Source organism: Calypte anna, chromosome 5A, assembly GCF_003957555.1.
Source record: "Calypte anna isolate BGI_N300 chromosome 5A, bCalAnn1_v1.p, whole genome shotgun sequence".
NCBI classification, from domain to species: Eukaryota; Metazoa; Chordata; class Aves; order Apodiformes; family Trochilidae; genus Calypte; species Calypte anna.
Genome location: NC_044251.1, coordinates 5,893,392 through 5,910,084, shown reverse-complemented (window position 1 = coordinate 5,910,084; position 16,693 = coordinate 5,893,392). Strand labels below are relative to the sequence as shown.

At 45.2% G+C, this 16,693-nt stretch overlaps 1 long non-coding RNA gene across 1 annotated transcript in view; it reads left to right on the top strand.

Moving 5' to 3' along the window:
* Positions 1–9,286, top strand: part of LOC115598455 — a 15,987-nt gene extending 6,701 nt beyond the window's left edge. Inside the window, exon 3 of the long non-coding RNA XR_003987669.1 lies at positions 9,255–9,286. This is a non-coding gene — a long non-coding RNA (uncharacterized LOC115598455). The remainder of the gene's footprint in view (positions 1–9,254) is intronic.
* Positions 9,287–16,693: the final 7,407 nt, after the last annotated feature.

The following is a 16,693-nucleotide window of genomic DNA, read 5'->3' as shown; positions in this document are numbered from 1 at the left end:
TTTTCAGTGGGCACTCTTTGCGTTAGTTTTCCAATCCAGAACGTTCGGACTTTTGGGACCCCATTCAGCCATCCGAAATGGCCGCTTCGGGCTGGTGTATTCAAGGTTTGTGGGAAACGCAAACCCGTAGGCCGACTGTTGGTGGTGCTGTGGGTAGGGTTCCATGTGAGGTTTAGGGCCAGCCAAAGTTTTCAGTGATTACTCCTTTCTTTTGTTTACCAGTCTTGACTGTTCGGACTATTGGGACCCCATTCATCGATCCGGGAAATGTCCGCTTCGGGCTGGTAGATTGAAGGTTTGTGGTAAAACGCAAACTGATAGGACTACTGTTGGTGGTGCAGTGGGTAGGGTTCCATGTGAGGGTTAGGGCCACCCAAAGATTTCAGTAGCCACTCTTTGCGTTTGTTTGCCAGTCCCGACTGTTCAGACTTCTGGGACCCCATTCTGCGAACCAGGAAAACGGCCGCTTCGGGCTGGTAGATTCAAGGTTTGTCGTAAAACCCAAACAGGTAGGCCGAATGTTGGTGGTGCAGTAGGTAGGGTTCCATGTGAGGGTTAGGGTCAGTCAAAGTTTTCAGTGGCCACTCCTTGCATTTGTTTGCCAGTCCGACCGTTCGGACTTTTGGGACCCCATTCATCGATCCGGGAAAAGGGCTGCTTCTGGGTAGTACATTCAAGGGTTGTGGTAAACTGCAAACGCGGTAGGCCGACTATGTGTGGTGCTGTGGGTAGGGTTCCATGTGAGGTTTAGGGCCAGCCAAAGTTTTCAATGGCCACTCTTTGCGTTTGTTTTCCTGTTCCAAACCTTCGGACGTTTGTGACCCATTTAACCATCCGGAAAAAACGGCCGCTTCGGGATGGTAGATTCAAGGTTTGTGGTTAAACGCAAACTCGTAGGCCTACTGTTGGTGGTGCTGTTGGTAGTGTTCCATGTGAGGGTTAGGGCCAGCCAAAGTTTTCAGTGGGCACTCTTTGCGTTAGTTTTCCAATCCAGAACGTTCGGACTTTTGGGACCCCATTCAGCCATCCGAAAATGGCCGCTTCGGGCTGGTGTATTCAAGGTTTGTGGTAAAACGCAAACTCGTAGGCCGACTGTTTGTGGTGCTGTGGGTAGGGTTCCATGTGAGGGTTAGGGCCAACCAAAGTTTTCAGTTCCCACTCTTTGAATTTGTTTGCCAAATGAAGCCCCTAAAACAGTTACTTTCAAGAGATAATGGGTTAAAGCATAGGATATAGAGCATCTGGAGAAAACTCAGCTTTTAGGAAAACCACATAGAGCAATAAATTAGTTAGGGAATGGAACACAGTGGCAGGGAAGAGAGATAGGAACAGGCAGTGATAGAGCTCAGCGCATTTCAGAACCAACGAGGTCGGCTTGACCCAAAGGCCTCTGCCAAGCTATGGGGGCCAAGCCAAGTACATCGGAGATTGCCCAAATTAGGAAGAAGTTCAAAAGTTTAAAGGAGGAAGACTCACGGGACGCCCCCTGCCAATGATGAAGGCAACCGGAACGACCACCAAGATGCTCCTCAAAAAGAAGGCTCCACCCTACACCCCGCCTATACCACGCCTCTATATACATATGCATGATTATGTATGTACTATGATGTAATTCTGTAATCAAAATGTATAAAAGGCTTGCATTTGTCACGGGAATGCAGAAATCCCCTTGCGATTTCTCCGGTGCGCGTCGTTAATAAAATACCTCCTGCCTATTTGACTCAAACCAAGTCTTTGAGGCAGTTTATTCTCGCCTTTTTGGGGCAAAATTCGGCATCATTTCTGGCGACCCTGATGGGACCAGACAGGAGATCCAGACCCTAAGGGGGTCCTCCCGAGCCGGGTCCGGGGGACGGGACCCTCTGGGCGCCCCTGACGAATTTCTGTCGGAAGGAGGGGCCCCCCCCCCCGGAACAGCGCTCTTTGGTGGACGAAGGCTTCTCTGCATCTCCTGCTTCAAATTAAGAGGTATTTATTATTGTCTATGGGTTTTGGATAAAGCGCTTTGTTTAGGAACCGGGGTCAGACGTGACCGCCTGAAAAAGCCGTGGGGACGCCCAGGCAAAGGCAGGTTGAGAGTCCTGCAGGCAGCTTAGAGTCCTGCTAAGAAGTGGTATCTGTTTTTGCAGTCTTGATGTTGCTACTTTGCTTAAGGGTACTTGTTTTCTCTTATAACTGTGTTAGGCAGGTTAGAGTCCTGCTAAGAAGTGGTATCTGTTTTTGCCAGTCTTGATGTTGCTACCTTGCTTAAGGGTACTTGTTTTCTCTTATAACTGTGTTTGGCAGGTTAGAGTCCTGCTAAGAAGTGGTATCTGTTTTTGCCACAGTCTTGATGTTGCTACCTTGCTTAAGGGTACTTGTTTTCTCTTATAACTGTGTTTGGCAGGTTAGAGTCCTGCTAAGAAGTGGTATCTGTTTTTGCCATGTCTTGATGTTGTACTTGCTTAAGGGTACTTGTTTTTCTCTTATAAACTGTGTTTAAAACTATGATCTAAGGGTTAAAAAGAGTGGTTGGTCTTTTGTTTCTTTTCTGAACCAAAACCCGGGAATAGTTCCAGGCTGACCGGCAGCACGTTCAACAAAGCCCGGGACTCTGTCCAATTTTCTCCACTCCCTTGGAGGAATTTGAAAGGATACATACGTTTTATGCCTTTGTCTAACTCTGTCGTATGCTTTTTGACTTTGTCGTATTGATTGTAGGAATTTTGCAAAGAGGCGAATTTAGTGTTTTTGTGTTGTCTATAATTTGTTGTGATATTATCTGCAAAACCGTACCTTGGTTTACAGCTGTTTTGCGGGTGTGTGACAGCCCGAAGCCGACCAGTATCGGTACCTTACGGTCTGCCAGCGGCATCTCGCGGTAAAGCAACGTGTAAGGTTTTGGTGTAAAAGTTTACCCGTGCAGAGTTCCGACTGAAAGTGTGTGTGCGTGAAAGTGAGTGACTGAGACGCAATTTAATTGCGAAGCGAGTGCGGAGTCCCGATCTGCGTTTCCATGCCACCCGCGAGGGGGCCGGCCAGAGACGGACGAAGACTGGTGTGAATGTGGATTGTGGAAACAAAAAGTGCGCTTGAATGCTAGAATAAGTTGAGTAAGGTGTTGAAATTGTAAATTGCTGAAATCTGAATAGAATTTGGTAATCCAGAAAGGGTTCTAATAGTTGTAACCTCGTGATTAGGCATAATGGGGACTGAACAGAGTAAGGAAATTGATGCTAAAACCCCTTGGGATGCATTTTAAAACATTGGAAAGAACTTGGTGGAATCCCGGGGGGAAATATAAGAAAAAGACACTTGTGAAATATTGTCAAGATTGGTGGCCGCTGTATAGACTAAATGAGGGGGAAAGGTGGCCACCGGAGGGAAGTTTAAATTATAATACCATCCAACAATTTATGTTGTTTCTCCATAGAAGAAGAAAGTGGGATGAAGTAATATATGAGACATGTTTTTCACTTTAAGGGGTAAGCCAGAATGGCAAAAGGATTGTGGAACAAATGTATCACCCCAAGATCCCTTGGTTTTAGCCCTGGAATGGGATCAGAAGAACAGCGAAGTTAAGGAACGCTGTGGTGATGCTTGTAGTACAGGGAAACGATGCCTTAAGTCGAAAGAAAAAAGCAGTGATGCAGAAAGTACCATTAGCCTCCAAGAATATCAGCCTCTTGTGCTAGGATGTGAGTACCGTGCCAAAGTCACAACAAGAAAGCAGCAGTAGCTTTGCAGAATTGGAAAGCGAGAAAAGAAAAGAGTTGGAAAGTGAGGAGAGAGAGGAATTGGAATGTGTTCCGCAAAAATTGGCAGGGGAAGACAAAGACGAGGAGAAAGCCCCGAAGGAGACAGGAAAAAAAAGAAAAAAAAAAAAAAAAAAAAAAAAAAAAAAAAGGGTGAAGAAAAGGAAAAAGGTGAAGAAGAAAGACATGTTGTGGGAGCGACAGGCCAAGCAGAAAAGGCTTTCTTCCTGAAACCTCTTAAATACAAAATTGGGAAACAGATGGGGATTCATCAATTCTTATACTTACCTAATTCTCCAAAACCTCTGCTAGGGAGAGACCTATTAGAGAATTTAGGAGCTGTAATAAAATTTGATAAAAACAAACTTGAACTCCAGGTAAATGAAGAACAATTCATAACTGCCCTAAGTCTGACTATCAGTTGTGCTAAACCGGAATCTGATAATCATAACATCACCCGAATCACAAACGGAACATATCCGTCCGTGTGGGCAACTGATGTACCTGGAAAATCAAAACAGGCTGCTCCCGTCGTTATCGAATTAATACCAGGGGCCAAACCAGTAAATAGAAAGCAATACCCCCTGAGGCTAGAAGACAGGAAGGGAATAGAGCCATTGATAGAAAGGTTTTTAGAATTAGGGCTATTGATAGAATGTGAATCAGATTTCAATACACCAATATTACCAGTCAAGAAACCAAATGGGACTTACAGACTGGTACAGGATTTAAGGGCTGTGAATGATATTACAAAGACTCTACATCCAGTGGTAGCCAATCCTTATACACTTTTGACCAAACTCAAAGATAATCTGATCTGGTTTATAGTGTTAGATTTGAAAGATGCATTTTTTTTGCCTTACCTTAGCCCCAGAAAGCCAAAAGATTTTTGCCTTTGAATGGGAATCTGTTGGTAAAGGGAGGAAAACACAACTAACCTGGACGGTGTTACCTCAAGGTTATAAAAATAGCCCTACAATATTTGGAAATCAATTGGCCAAAGAATTGGAACAGTGGGAGCGGCCACAGGGAGAAGGCACCCTTCTGCAATATGTGGATGATTTACTGATAGCAACTGAAACAGAAGAACAATGTGTTGAGTGGACAATCTCGTTGTTAAATTTCTTGGGTTTAAATGGTTATCGAGTCTCCCAACAGAAAGCACAGCTGGTACAAGAAAAGGTGGTCTACCTTGGATACGAGATCTCTGGAGGACAGCGATCCCTAGGAACAGCGAGGAAAGAAGCCATCTGCCAGATGCCCAGGCCTGAAACGGTGAGAGACCTGCGAGCCTTCCTGGGAGTGACAGGTTGGTGTCGCCTGTGGATATACCAGTACGGCATACTGCTAAACCCTCTATGGTTTGGCTGAAAGAGTCTAAAAATATTCTAGTCTGGACTCCTGAGGCAGAAACAGCCTTTTAAAAAGACTGAACAAGAACTAATGAAAGCTCCGGCATTAGGCCTGCCCGATGTAACAAAACCATTTTGGCTGTTCTCACTGAAACGCCAGGGAATGGCCCTGGGAGTCCTGGCTCAACAATTGGGACCATACAAAAGGGCTGTGGCTTACTTCTCTAAGCAACTAGACGAAGTAAGTAAAGGATGGCCCACATGCTTGAAGCAGTGGCTGCAGTAATCATAAACATAGAAGAGGCCAGAAAAGTTCACTATGGGCCAGAAAATGACTGTATTGGTGTCCCACACTGTATCAGTGGTGCTGGAGCAGAAAGGTTGCCATTGTGCTGTCACCTTCCTCGGTTCCTGAAGTACCAGGCAATTTTAGTTGAATCAGATGACACAACAATTCAAGTCACTAATGTTGTCAACCCAGCATCATTCCCTAGAAGGGAAGAGTGTCAGCAGAGCCAATTGAGCATGACTGTTCTAGAACCATCGAGCTGTGTATTCTAGTCGTCCAGATCTCAGGAGGAGCCACTCGAATAGGGGGCAGACGACTGGTTCTCGGATGGCAGTGAGCTTTGTAAAGCAGGGAGTAAGGATGGCTGGCTACGCAGTAACTACACAGAGCAGGTAATCGAATCAATCCCTTGCCTGTGGGAACTTCAGCACAGAAGGCCGAACTAATAGCTCTTACCCGAGCCCTCGAGCTGGCAAAAGGGGAAAGAATTAATATATGGACGGACTCTAGTATGCCTTTCTCTGTCATGCATGCCCATGGAGCGATCTGGAAGGAGAGAGGACTGCTGACTGCCCAGGGAAGACCCATAAATATGCAGCAGAAATCCTAGCAGTTGCTGGAGGCTGTTCAGCTCCCAACCCAAGTGGCCATAATGCATTGGCAAGGGGCACCTGAAAGGTAACACCGTTCCAGAAATAGGTAATAGAGCAGCAGATGCAGAAGCTAAATTAGCTGCTGCACAGAGCCAATGATTTAGTATTGGTCCTGGTACCAGAAAGAATTGGACACTAATTTTCAACCAGAGTACAGGAATCAGACCATAAGTGGATACAAAGAAACAAAGGTAAAATGTTAGATAGTGGATGGGGTCAGCTAGAACAGGACAACTAGTGCTGCCAGAGAAATTAGTATGGCAGTTTGTAAGACAGAACATGAACAAGGCCCATTGGGGATTGGATCCCTTATCAGCATTTAAAAGTTAGAATAGCAGGGCAAAGCTGTTTACAGCAGTGAAACAGGTCACATCCCAATGTGAACGCTGTTTGAAAAATAATCCAAACACGGGAACAAAGGTACACCAGGGAGTAATTGGTAGAAGAAAATTCCCAGGGGAAGTGTGGCAGATTGATTTCTCTGAACTTCCAAGGAAAGGGGGATATAAGTACCTCTTGGTTATGACTGATACATTTTCTGGGTGGCCTGAAAGCGTTCCCATGCAGAACAAATAAAGAAAGAGAAGTAACTAAAGTCTTGTTTAATGATATTATTCCGAGGTTCGGAGTGCCTAGGAGCATCTCCTCGGACAGAGGCTTCGCACTTTTGTGCTAAATTGTGCGAGCAATAAGTAAGGCACTGCAAATCAAATGGCAATTGCTAGTGGGCAAGTGGAAAAGATGAATCATCTTATAAAACAACAAATTGCAAAAATATGCCAGGGAAAACTAATTTTGCACTGGTACCAAGCCTTACCTATTGCTCTAATCAGACTAAGGGTGAAGCCCCGGTCAAAAGAAAAATTGAGCCCGTTTGAAATTTTATATGGGAGACCTTATGCCATGCAGACTGTAAATAGTGGAGGCTGTAGATCAAATAGGTAATTCAATATGTGTATGATTATGTTATAGCTGTGGGGAAACACTTTGATAAAATGCCACGGTGGTGCACGAATAGTTAAGGTACTGCCATGGGTTGGTACACCACGCGTGGCATTACACCCTGAGTCTGGCTTAAATATTCATGTGTTACGTAACGACCAGCTGTATGAGCAAAAAAGACTGGAGTCAAAATAAAGGCCAATTAGACTCCTTAACAGGAGAAAAAGGGGATGAAATCCAGATAGAGTGTAAGAGTAATACTGTGAAAAGACAGGACGGTGATCTAATCAAACTAACTGTGAAACCTTTGAGACCTGTGTCATTAACACTTAACCTGGGACCCACGATATGGGTCAGAAGGGAGGGACCAGCCTCTTGCACCTGGGAAGGGGAATCCAGTTCACAACAGTGGGTGCAATCGGTGGCGGCAGGAATAATGAGAGAAGGAATGTCAGGGACGTTGCCCCAGGAAGTAAGGGAAACTATATTGAAGGATAGTCACACTACGCAATTTGAAAGGGACCATCAAGCCTGGTGGGCAATTAGTAAACTTCACTTACGTGCCACAACATGAGCACATTGAGGCCTACGTTCTCACCATTGGGGCTGCAGAAGAGAAGGCGATTTTCCCTATCCTTACCCTAGGGACGGTACATCAGAATGTCCTTGTTAGGCCAGTGGATCATAATGTCTGGGTGAGCTATGACAACGCTAAAAACAAGTGGCAGTCTGTTAGTACCGAAGCATGTATTCCTAGGGGGCAATTAGGTTACATTTGCGAAAATGCTATAGTGGAAGCAGAGGATTTATGCTTAGATACTGAAAATAGTGTATGCACTTTCGAAATGCTTTCACACAATAGAGTACGGTCTCAAGTCTACTATAATAGGGAATGGATGTGCCTGTGTCAGAACAGCTTGCAGTAACGTAACTGTAGATAGTTGCCAAGAGGAAACTAACAATACTAACTTCTGTGTGTGTAATTTTACCAGGATCATAGGTTGCGATTTTAACTACACCGCTCCCGTAACCACTCAGCAGCTAATTAAGGCAGAGTACGACTTGTACCACGAGCTGCCAAAATTACAGATAGGTATGGATGTTGAGGTTCTCAAGGCGATGCTTGTGCATCCGGGAAGTAGAGAGACTGGTGCAAAGGGTAAACCAAACAGCTAAGCGCACGGTCCTGCAGGTGGAACACAACTCAGAAAAAAATAAAAAAGGTATTGACTGAAGTAGAACAAGTAGGCCAACATCACTGGTGGGACATTTTTACAGGATTCTCCCCGACAGCAACACAGGTTTTCCACTACCTGGTGCACCCGATACTAATTATAACTTAGCAATGCTTTTACTAACCCTTATGAACTTATGTTTGTGGTGGAAGCTAAAATCCAAGATGAAAAGGATTCAAATGATTTGGGCGATGGTACGGGCGTATCAACGCCTCTTAGGATTAGAACTTGACGAAAGAATTCGTAAGTTATAAGAAAAGGAGGGAAATGAAGCCCCTAAAACAGTTACTTTCAAGAGATAATGGGTTAAAGCATAGGATATAGAGCATCTGGAGAAAACTCAGCGTTTAGGAAAACCACATAGAGCAATAAATTAGTTAGGGAATGGAACACAGTGGCAGGGAAGAGAGATAGGAACAGGCAGTGATAGAGCTCAGCGCATTTCAGAACCAACGAGGTCGGCTTGACCCAAAGGCCTCTGCCAAGCTATGGGGGCCAAGCCAAGTACATCGGAGATTGCCCAATTAGGAAGAAGTTCAAAAGTTTAAAGGAGGAAGACTCACGGGACGCCCCCTGCCAATGATGAAGGCAACCGGAACGACACCAAGATGCTCCTCAAAAAGAAGGCTCCACCCTACACCCCGCCTCTATATACATATGCATGATTATGTATGTACTATGATGTAATTCTGTAATCAAAATGTATAAAAGGCTTGCATTTGTCACGGGAATGCAGAAATCCCCTTGCAATTTCTCCGGTGCGCGTCGTTAATAAAATACCTCCTGCCTATTTGACTCAAACCAAGTCATTGAGGCAGTTTATTCTGGCCTTTTTGGGGCAAAATTCGGAATCACAATCCAGAACGTTCGAACTTTTGGGATTCCTTTCTGCGATCCGGGAAAACGGCCAAATCGGCCTGGTAGATTCAAGGTTTGTGGTAAAATGCAAACCCGTAGGCCGACTGTTGTTGGTGCCTTGGGTAGGGTTCCATGTTTGGGTTAGCGCCATCGAAACTTTTCAGTGGCCACGCATTGCATCTGTTTGCCAGTCCCGACCATTCGGACATTTGGGACCCCATTCAGCTACCTGGGAGTGTCCGCTTTGGGCTGGTAGATTCAAGGTTTGTCATAAAACGCAAACCCGTAGGCCGACTGTTGGTGGTGCAGTGGGTAGGGTTCCATGTGAGGGTTAGGGCCAGCCAAAGTTTTCAGTGGCCACTCTTTGCGTTTGTTTGCCAATCCAGAACGTTCGGAATTTTTGGGATTCCATTCATCCATCTGGGAAATGGCTGCTTCTGGCTAGTAGATTCAAGGTTTGTGCTCAAACGCTAACAAGTAGGCCAACAGTTGGTGGTGCTGTGGGTAGTGTTCCATGTGAGGGTTAGGGCCAGCAAAAGTTTTCATTGGACACTTTTTGAATTTGTTTGCCAGTCCCGACTGTTTGGACTTTTGGGTCTCCATTCATCGATCCCCGAAAACTGCCGGTTCGGGATGGTTTCTTTAAAGGTTTCTGATAAACTGCAAACCCGTAGGCCGTCTGTGTGTCGTCTTGTGGGTAAGGTTCCATGTGAGGGTTAGGGCCAGCCAAAGTTTGCAGTGGCCACTCTTTGAATTTTTTTGCCAGGCCCAACCGTTCGGACTTTTGGGTCTACATTCAGCCATCCGGGAAAACAGCTGCTTCGGGCAGGTAGACTCAAGGTTTTTGGTGAAACGCAAAATCGTAGGCCAACTGTTGCATGTGCTGAGGGTAGGATGTAATGTGAGGGTTAGGGCCAGCCAAAGTTTTCTGTGGCTACTCTTTGAATTTGTTTGCCAGTCCCGATCTTTCGCAAATTTGGGACCCCATTCATCGATCCCCCGAAAACGGCCGCTTTGGTCTGGTAGATTCAAGTGTTGTGGTAAAACGCAAACTCGTAGGCCAACTGTTGGTTGTCCTGAGGGTAGGGTTTCATGTGAAGGAAAGGGCCAGCCAAAGTTTCAGTGGCCACTCTTTAACGTTTGTTTGCCTGCTCCGACCGTTCGGATTTTTGGGACCCCATTCAGCCATCCGGGAAAAGGGCCTCTTCCCTCTAGTAGATTCAAGGTTTGCGGTAAAACGCAAACTCGTAGGCCGACTGTTGGTGGTGTGTGGTTAGTGTACCATGTGAGGGTTAGGGTCAGCCAAAGTTTTCAGTGCCCACTCTTTGCGTTTGTTTGCCAATCCAGAACGTTCGGACATTTGGGACTCTATTCAGCGATCCGGGGAAAACAACAGTTTCGGGCTGGTATATTCAAGGTTGTGGTAAAATGTAAACCGGTAGGCCGACTCTTGGTGGTGCTGTGGGTAGGGTTCCATGTGAGGGTTAGGGCCAGCCAAAGTTTTCAGTAGCCACTCTTTGAATTTTTTTGCCAGGCCCGACCGTTCGGACTTTTGGGTCTCCATACATCGATCTGGAAAAAAGGCCGCTTCGGGCTGGTATACTCAAGGTTTGTGGTGAAACGGAAACTCAAAGGCCAACTATAGCATGTTCTGAGGGTAGGGTTCCATGTGAGGGTTAGGGACAGCCAAAGTTTTTCAATGCCCACTCCTTGCATTTGTTTGCCATTCCCGACCGTTCGGACTTCTGGGACCCAGTCCTGCGATCCAGGAAAACAGCCACTTCGGGCTGGTAGATTCAAGGTTTGTGGTAAAACGCAAACCGGTAGGACGACTGTTGATGGTGCTGTGGAAAGGGTTCCATGTGAGGGTTAGAGTCAGCCAAAGTTTTCAGTCGCCACTCTTTTAATTATTTTGCCAGGCCCGACCGTTCGGACTTTGGGGTCTCCGTTCATCGGTCCGGAAAAAAGGCCGCTTCAGGCTGGTATACTCAAGGTTTGTGGTGAAACGCAAACTCGTAGGCCAACTTTTGCATGTGCTGAGGGTAGGGTTCCATGTGAGGGTTAGGGCCAGCCAAACTTTTCTGTGACCACTCTTTGCGTTTTTCTGCCAGTCCCGACCGTTCAGACTTTTGGGACCCCATTCTGTGATCCGGGAAAACGGCCTATTCCCGTTGGTAGATTCAAGGTTTGTGGTGAAACGCAAACCCGCAGGCGGACTGTTGGTGGTGCTGTAGGTAGGGCTCCATGTGAGGGTTAGAGCCAGCCAAAGTTTTCAGTGGCCTCTCCTTGAGTTTGTTTACCAGGCCTGACCGTTCGGACTTTTGTGACCCTGTTCAGCCACCCGGAAAAACGGCCTCTTTCCGTTGGTAGATTCAAGGTTTGTGTTGAAACGCAAACCCGTAGGCCGACTTTTGGTGGTGCTGTGGGTAGTGTTCCATGTGAGGGTTAGGGCCAGCCAAAGTTTTCAGTGCCCACCCTTTGCGTTTGCTTGTCAGTCCATACCCTTCGGACTTTTGGGTCTCCGTTCATTGATCCCGGAAAAAGGGCCGCTTCGGGCTGGTAGACTCAAGGTTTGTGGTGAAACGCAAACTCATAGGCCAACTGTTGTGTGAGCTGAGGGTAGGGTTCCATGTGAGGGTTAGGGCCAGCCAAAGTTTTCAGTGGCCACTCTTTGCGTTTGTTTGCTAGTCCCGATTGTTCAGACTTTTGGGGTCCCAATTAGCCATCCGGTAAAATTGCCTCTTCCCGTTGGTAGACTGAAGGTTTGTGGTAAAACGGAAACTCGTAGGCCGACTGTTGGTGGTGCTCTTAAGAAACGAAAAGAAGCCGGTTTGAGATACAGACTCGTTTCACATCTCCCCACCTCAAGGGAAAGGCCAAACAATATTCACATCTGCTTTAAAATTTGAGGGTGCCACAGCTTTCTAGCTCTCTTGCAGCTTTTCTTTCAAGCAACGTGATGTTATAAGGTACTGCAGAGTGAAGCCGAAAAAGGAAATCTGGAGAGTATCAGAGCATTAGAAATGCTCCCTGTCCCTGTTTTCAGAAGGAGAAGCAGTTTCAGGCAGCTGGGCAGATTAGATGTACGCCTTTGCCTAATATGCTCTGGGTTCGGGATCGGTTTCAGAACATCATTCATGGCTTAAAGGTGAAATTTCTGTTTAGGGATAGGGTTCCAGCTAGATGTAGGTTAGAGTTAGGCTTTCGGAGTTACAGTTTAGGGTTAGAGATAGTGTAAGGTTTTGGGTCAGGGATAGGGATAGGTTCTAAGGTAAGGATAGGAATAGCATTCTTTAGGGTTAGAGTTAGAGTTAGATTTAGGGTTAGGAATGTCATTCCTCTCAGTTACTGTGTCAAGTGGAAAGTCTTTCTCCCGTATGTTCTCTTTCTTTTAAAGAGAGAAAACAAGCCTTGGGCATGTTGCAAAGGCAGTGGAACCAGGAGCCCAGAGGCACTATTTATTGATTTTAACATCTACCCACAGAAAGGCGAAACCCAAGACCGAATTCCCCATCCATTTCTTGGAGTTTCCAGGACTTTTAGCCTGATAACTCTCTCTTCCAACTTTCATTTCAAGAAACTTGGAGTTTACAATCATTTAAATGAAGCTGAGAGGCAAAATCTGGAAACAGAACAGCATTTCCAAACTTTCCAGGCACCAAATTGGATGGGCATAGCTCTCATTATTAGACACAGTTTTGCACTGTGAAATCTTTTCCATGCACCGCAATCGGATCAGCTCTGCTGCTTCATGCAAAAGACCTTTGGGCTCTTGAGAAACAAAAGGAAGGCGGTTTGAGATAGAGACTCGTTTCACATCTCCCCACCTCAAGGGAAAGGCGAAACAATATTCACATCTGCTTTAAAATTTGAGGGTGCCACAGCATTCTAGCTGTCTTGCAGCTTTTCTTTCAAGTAACGTGATGTTGGAAGGTACTGCAGAGTGAAGCCGAAAAACGAAATCTGGAGAGTATCAGAGCATTAGAAGTGCTCCCTGTCCCTGTTTTCAGAGGGAGAAGCAGTTTAAGGCAGCTGGGCAGATTAGATGTACTCCTTTGCCTAATATGCTCTGGGATCGGGATCGGTTTAGGAACATCTTTCATGGCTTAAATTTTAAATTTCTGTTCAGAGATAGGGTTAAGAGTCAGATTCAGGGTGTAGATTAGAGTTAGGCTTTTGGAGTAGAGTTACAGTTTAGGGTTAGAGATAGTGTAAGGTTTCGGGTCAGGGATAGGGATAGGTTCTAAGGTAAGGATAGGAATTGCATTCTTTAGGGTTAGAATTATATTTAGGGTTAGGAATGTCATTCCTGTCAGTTACTGTGTCAGCTGGAAAGTCTTTCTCCGTATGTTCTCTTTCTTTAAAAGAGAGAAAACAAGCCTTGGGCATGTTGCAAAGGCAGTGGAACCAGGAGCCCAGAGGCACTAATTATCGATTGTAACATCTACCCACGTAAAGGCGAAACGCAAGACCGACTTCCCCATCCATTTCAGAGATGTTTCCTAGTCTCTTAGTTCAATAAAAATCTCTTCTAATTTTATTTCAAGAAACTTAATGTTTACAATCATTTAAATGAAGCTGAGAGGCAAAATCTGGAAACAGAACAGCATTTCCTAACTTTCCAGGCACCAAATTGGATGGGGATAGCTCTCATTCCTAGACCCAGTCGGTTCAGCTCTGCTGCTTCATGCAAAAGACCTTTGGGCTCTTAAGAAACGAAAGGAAGCCGGTTTGAGATACAGACTCGTTTCACATCTCCCCACCTCAAGGGAAAGGCGAAACAATATTCACATCTGCTTTAAAATTTGAGGGTGCCACAGCTTTCTAGCTCTCTTGCAGCTTTTCTTTCAAGCAACGTGATGTTGGAAGGTACTGCAGAGTGAAGCCGAAAAACGAAATCTGGAGAGTATCAGAGCATTAGAAATGCTCCCTGTCCCTGTTTTCAGAGGGAGAAGCAGTTTCAGGCAGCTGGGCAGATTAGATGTACTCCTTTGCCTAACATGCTCTGGGTTCGGGATCGGTTTCGGAACATCATTCATGGCTTAAAGGTGAAATTTCTGTTTAGGGATAGGGTTCCAGCTAGATGTAGGTTAGAGTTAGGCTTTCGGAGTTACAGTTTAGGGTTAGAGATAGTGTAAGGTTTCGGGTCAGGGATAGGGATAGGTTCTAAGGTAAGGATAGGAATAGCATTCTTTAGGGTTAGAGTTAGAGTTAGATTTAGGGTTAGGAATGTCATTCCTCTCAGTTACTGTGTCAAGTGGAAAGTCTTTCTCCCGTATGTTCTCTTTCTTTTAAAGAGAGAAAACAAGCCTTGGGCATGTTGCAAAGGCAGTGGAACCAGGAGCCCAGAGGCACTATTTATTGATTTTAACATCTACCCACAGAAAGGCGAAACCCAAGACCGAATTCCCCATCCATTTCTTGGAGTTTCCAGGACTTTTAGCCTGATAACTCTCTCTTCCAACTTTCATTTCAAGAAACTTGGAGTCTGCAATCATTTAAATGAAGCTGAGAGGCAAAATCTGGAAACAGAACAGCATTTCCTAACTTTCCGGGCATCGACATGGATGGGGATAGCTCTCATTATTAGACACAGTTTTGCACTGTGAAATCATTTCCATCCACCGAAATCGGATCAGCTCTGCTGCTTTATGCAAAAAACCTTTGGGCTCTTAAGAAACGAAAGGAAGCCGGTTTGAGATACAGACTCGTTTCACATCTCCCCACCTCAAGGGAAAGGCGAAACAATATTCACATCTGCTTTAAAATTTGAGGGTGCCACAGCTTTCTAGCTCTCTTGCAGCTTTTCTTTCAAGCAACGTGATGTTGGAAGGTACTGCAGAGTGAAGCCGAAAAACGAAATCTGGAGAGTATCAGAGCATTAGAAATGCTCCCTGTCCCTGTTTTCAGAAGGAGAAGCAGTTTCAGGCAGCTGGGCAGATTAGATGTACGCCTTTGTCTAATATGCTCTGGGTTCGGGATCGGTTTCGGAACATCATTCATGGCTTAATGGTGAAATTTCTGTTTAGGGATAGGGTTCCAGCTAGATGTAGGTTAGAGTTAGGCTTTCGGAGTTACAGTTTAGGGTTAGAGATAGTGTAAGGTTTCGGGTCAGGGATAGCGATAGGTTCTAAGGTAAGGATAGGAATAGCATTCTTTAGGGTTAGAGTTAGAGTTAGATTTAGGGTTAGGAATGTCATTCCTCTCAGTTACTGTGTCAAGTGGAAAGTCTTTCTCCCGTATGTTTTCTTTCTTTAACAGAGAGAAAACAAGCCTTGGGCATGTTGCAAAGGCAGTGGAACTAGGAGCCCAGAGGCACTATTTATTGATTTTAACATCTACCCACAGAAAGGCGAAACCCAAGACCGAATTCCCCATCCATTTCTTGGAGTTTCCAGGACTTTTAGCCTGATAACTCTCTCTTCCAACTTTCATTTCAAGAAACTTGGAGTTTACAATCATTTAAATGAAGCTGAGAGGCAAAATCTGGAAACAGAACAGCATTTCCTAACTTTCCGGGCATCGACATTGGATGGGGATAGCTCTCATTATTAGACACAGTTTTGTACTGTGAAATCTTTTCCATCCACCGAAATCGGATCAGCTCTGCTGCTTTATGCAAAAAACCTTTGGGCTCTTAAGAAACGAAAGGAAGCCGGTTTGAGATTGAGACTCGTTTCACATCTCCCCACCTCAAGGGAAAGGCGAAACAATATTCACATCTGCTTTAAAATTTGAGGGTGCCACAGCTTTCTAGCTCTCTTGCAGCTTTTCTTTCAAGCAACGTGATGTTGGAAGGTACTGCAGAGTGAAGCCGAAAAACGAAATCTGGAGAGTATCAGAGCATTAGAAATGCTCCCTGTCCCTGTTTTCAGAGGGAGAAGCAGTTTCAGGCAGCTGGGCAGATTAGATGTACTCCTTTGCCTAACATGCTCTGGGTTCGGGATCGGTTTAGGAACATCATTCATGGCTTAATGATGAAATTTCTGTTTAGGGATAGGGTTCCAGCTAGATTTAGGTTGGAGTTAGGCTTTCGGAGTTACAGTTTAGGGTTAGAGATAGTGTAAGGTTTCGGGTCAGGGATAGGGATAGGTTCTAAGGTAAGGATAGGAATAGCATTCTTTAGGGTTAGAGTTAGAGTTAGGAATGTCATTCCTCTCAGTTACTGTGTCAAGTGGAAAGTCTTTCTCCGTATGTTCTCTTTCTTTAAAAGAGAGAAAACAAGCCTTGGGCATGTTGCAAAGGCAGTGGAACCAGGAGCCCAGAGGCACTAATTATCGATTGTAACATCTACCCACGTAAAGGCGAAACGCAAGACCGACTTCCCCATCCATTTCAGAGATGTTTCCTAGTCTCTTAGTTCAATAAAAATCTCTTCTAATTTTATTTCAAGAAACTTAATGTTTACAATCATTTAAATGAAGCTGAGAGGCAAAATCTGGAAACAGAACAGCATTTCCAAACTTTCCAGGCACCAAATTGGATGGGGATATCTCTCATTATTAGACACAGTCGGTTCAGCTCTGCTGCTTCATGCAAAAGACCTTTGGGCTCTTAAGAAACGAAAGGAAGCCGGTTTGAGATACAGACTCGTTTCACATCTCCCCACCTCAAGGGAAAGGCGAAACAA